The sequence below is a fragment of the Cebus imitator genome, unplaced genomic scaffold, assembly GCF_001604975.1.
Source record: "Cebus imitator isolate Cc_AM_T3 unplaced genomic scaffold, Cebus_imitator-1.0 Scaffold188, whole genome shotgun sequence".
Lineage (NCBI taxonomy): Eukaryota > Metazoa > Chordata > Mammalia > Primates > Cebidae > Cebus > Cebus imitator.
The window spans coordinates 4406533-4410380 of NW_016107503.1; the positions used below are offsets into that span (position 1 = coordinate 4406533).

The window sequence follows — 3848 nt, forward strand, 5'->3', positions numbered from 1 at the left end:
ACTTTGAGCTGAAGAAACCAGCAACCAGGAAATTTGGTGCCAACGGGCACAGACCAAAAAAGAAAAGCGCCAGCAAAGCCTGTTTCTGCCAGCCAGAGTCTGCACGACAGGAACTTTTAGCCACATGACTGGGTGCCTAGATTAAACTTTGTTCCGGGTGGTTGGTGAGGTGTTTCTGGGTGAGACTAGCTTTTGATCCATGGACTCAGTAAAGCAGATTACTCTCCCCAGTGTGGGTGGGCATCATCCAATCTGTTGCGGGTCTGAATGGAACAGAAACGCAAAGAAGGAACAAATGTCCCTGTTTTGCTTCCTGCCTACCCTACCTGAGCTGACCCATCAGTCTTCTCCTGCTCTTGGACCGGAATTTACACCACCACCTCCCTTGGTTCTCAGGCTTTCAGACTCAGACTAGCTTTATGCCACAGACTTTCCTGGGGCTCTTGTCTGCAGATGGCAGATCATGGGATTTCTCAGCTCCATAATCACATAAACCCATTTATACATATATTCCTTTGGTTCTATTTCTCTGGAGAACTCTATTGCAGTGGCCCTACCCCCGCCCATGCCAAAATTAAGTGGGAAACCTAGACTTCCACTCTCAAGTTTGTAACAGGCCACCCCAATACCCCTTCCAGAGTGCTGTCACACAAGGCCAAGTAGGGAACTGGGACTTGTCCCAGCCCTCCTCTCTATGTGCGTGGTGGCAATAAAGACTGTGGTGTCCACGGGGAACCTGGATATCCATCTGGCAGAAATGAGGCACCCCTCTGCCTTCCTGCTCGGGTGGTTCAGAGGAGGCCTGGTAGAGAGTCAGGACTTTCACCATCACCCACCGGTAATGTCACCTCCGCCACGGTATCAGTGGAGACCATGTGGGGCTGGAACACGCACCCCTATCCAGCAATAAAGAGGAGGTCTATGCCACTTGAGTGTCAACAGAGGTTCTGTGGGAAATCTAAAGTTCTGCCTTCACCTGGCAGCAATGAAATGACATCCCCTCTCATGCCAAAGTAGTGTCCAGAGAAAGTTAGTTAAAATGAAAGTTTTAAATTAAGATCCAAAGTCTTATAACATAATTCAAAAATGTCCAGATCTCAGACTGAATGAAAAAAGACAACAGATGTCAACACTGAGATGGCAGCTGTGTTAGAACCTCTGACCAATATTTAAAGCAGCTATGAGAGAAATGCTTCAAGAAGCAATTAGGAGCACACCTAAAAAAAGTGAAAAAATATAAAACTTCAGCAAAGAAACAGAAGACATAAGGAAAAACCAAATAGAAATATTAAAACTATAAAATACAATAACCAAATAGAAAAGCTCCGTGGACAGGCTCAATGGAAGAATAAAGAGAACAAAGGGAAGAATCAGCATACAGTAAGGCAAAACAATAGAAACAACTCAATCTGAACGACAGAGACACTAGAGTGAGAAAATGAACAGCGCCCCAGGTACCTGAGAGTCTGTAACAAGAGACCTAACATTCCTGTCACTGGAGTCCCAGAAGAAGGAACAAAAGAAGGCAGGGCTGAAAAAGTACACCACGAAATAATGACTGAGAACTTCCCAAGTTTGTCAACAGACATAAACATAGTGATTCAAAAAGATGAGGAAGGACTGGTAAAGTGGTTCACGCCGGTAATCCCAGCACTTTGGGAGGCAGAGGAAGGCAGAATACTTGAGCCCAGGAGTTTAAGACCAGCCCAGGAAACGTGGTAAAGCCCCATCTCTAAACACACACACAAAACACACACACACACACACACACACACACACACACACACACACAGTTAACCAAATATGGTGGCATACACCTGTGGTCCCAGCTGTTAGAGGATCACTCGAGCCCAGGAAGTCAAGGCTGCAGTGAGCTGTGATCACACCACTGCACTCCAGCCTGGGCAACAGAGTGAGACTCTGTCTCAGAAAAAAGAAAAAAAAAATGATGAGGAAACCTTAACCAAGATAAACCCAAATAATCTGTGCTAAGACACATTAAAATTAAACTTCTGAAATCAGACAAAGAAAAAAACTCTTGAAAATGTCACCATAATTAGGCCGGGTGCGGTGGCTCAAGCCTGTAATCCCAGCACTTTGGGAGGCCGAGGCGGGTGGATCACGAGGTCAAGAGATCGAGACCATCCTGGTCAACATGGTGAAACCCCGTCTCTACTTTTGTAAAAATACAAAAAATTAGCTGGGCATGGTGGCGTGTGCCTGTAATCCCAGCGACTCAGGAGGCTGGGGCAGGAGAATTGCCTGAACTCGGGAGGCGGAGGTTGCGGTGAGCCGAGATCGCGCCATTGCACTCCAGCCTGCGTAACAAGAGCGAAACTCCGTCTCAAAAAAAAGAAAAAGAAAATGTCACCATAAGGGAACAAACAATTCAATGACAATGCATTTCTCATCAGAAATCATGGAGGCCAGAAGGAATGGCTACAATATTTTTCAAAGGCTGAAGGAAAATAACAGTCAACTCAAAATTCTATACCCAGAAAGAAATAGAATTCTATACACAGAAAGAAATACCCTCCAGGAATGAAGAGGAAAGTAAGACACTACCAACAGTTTTCTTAGGAAAATGAAAAGAGTTTGTCAACAGTAGACCTACTCTAAAAGTGGCTCAATGATTCTCTAAATGGAAAGGAAACAATGAAAAAAGAAATCTTGGAACATTAGGAAGAAAAAACAGCCAAAAAAATATGGGTAAAAGCAATAGACTTTTCTTCTATTGAATTTTCTAAACTATGTTTGACAGTTGAAGCAAATATGACATTGTGTGATTTTATTCCAAAGGTATGTAGAGGGAATATTTTTAAAAATTACAAATTAGGCCAGGTGCAGTGGCTCACGCCTATAATCCTAGCACTCTGGGAGGCCAAGACGGGTGGATCACAAGGTCAAGAGATCGAGACCATCCTGGTTAACATGGTGAAACCCCGTCTCTACTAAAAATACAAAAATCAGCTGGGCATGGTGGCGCAGGCCTATAGTCCCAGCTACTTGGGAGGCTGAGGCAGGAGAATTGCTTGAACCCAGGAGGCGGAGGTCACAGTGAGCCGAGATCGTGCCATTGCACTCCAGCCTGGGTAACAAGAGCAAAACTTCATCTCAAAAAAAAAAATTATAAATTAGAGAGGGAACAGGGACAAAGAGAGGTAGGGTTTCCATACTTCACTCAGACTGGTAAAATAATGACAACAGTAGGCTATAATAAGTTATATGTACATATCTAGAACAATCAATAAGAAAGCTATACAAATATACTCAAAAACACTCTAGAAAGTGCTCACTTCAGCAGCACGTATATTAAAATTGGAATGATACAGAGATTAGCATGGCCTTTGTGCAAGGATGCCATGCAAATTTGTGAAGCACTCTCTATATTTTTTTTAAACGCCACAGATAAATCAAAATAGAATTCTAAAAAAATGTGCAAGTAATCTTCAGGAGGTAGGAAAAAGAAAACAAACAAAAATCAGAAAAAACAAACAACAAACAATGGCAGACTTAAGCCCTAACATACCAATAACTACATAAAGATTAGTAGAATGAATTTAAAAACATGACCCTAACCATGTACTGTCTACAGAAAACTTACTTTAAATATAATGATATAGGCAGGCTAACAGTAAAAGGATGGAGAAAGTTGTATCATACAGACATTAACCAAATTAGCCAGACTTATTGGCAGGCACCTGTAATCGAAGCTACTCAGGAGGCTAAGGCAGGAGAATCACTTGAACCTCGGAGGCAGAGGTTGCAGTGACCCGAGACTGTGCCTCTGCACTCCAGCCTGGGTGACAGAGCAAGACTCTGTCTAAATAAATAAATAAATAAATAAG

At 43.0% G+C, this 3848-nt stretch overlaps 1 non-coding gene across 1 annotated transcript; it reads left to right on the forward strand.

Moving 5' to 3' along the window:
* Nucleotides 1–3288: 3288 nt before the first annotated feature.
* Nucleotides 3289–3392, forward strand: LOC119473844. Its single transcript, XR_005203085.1, has one exon. It is a non-coding gene; the product is annotated as a U6 spliceosomal RNA (small nuclear RNA).
* The last annotated feature ends 456 nt before the right edge of the window (nt 3393–3848 follow it).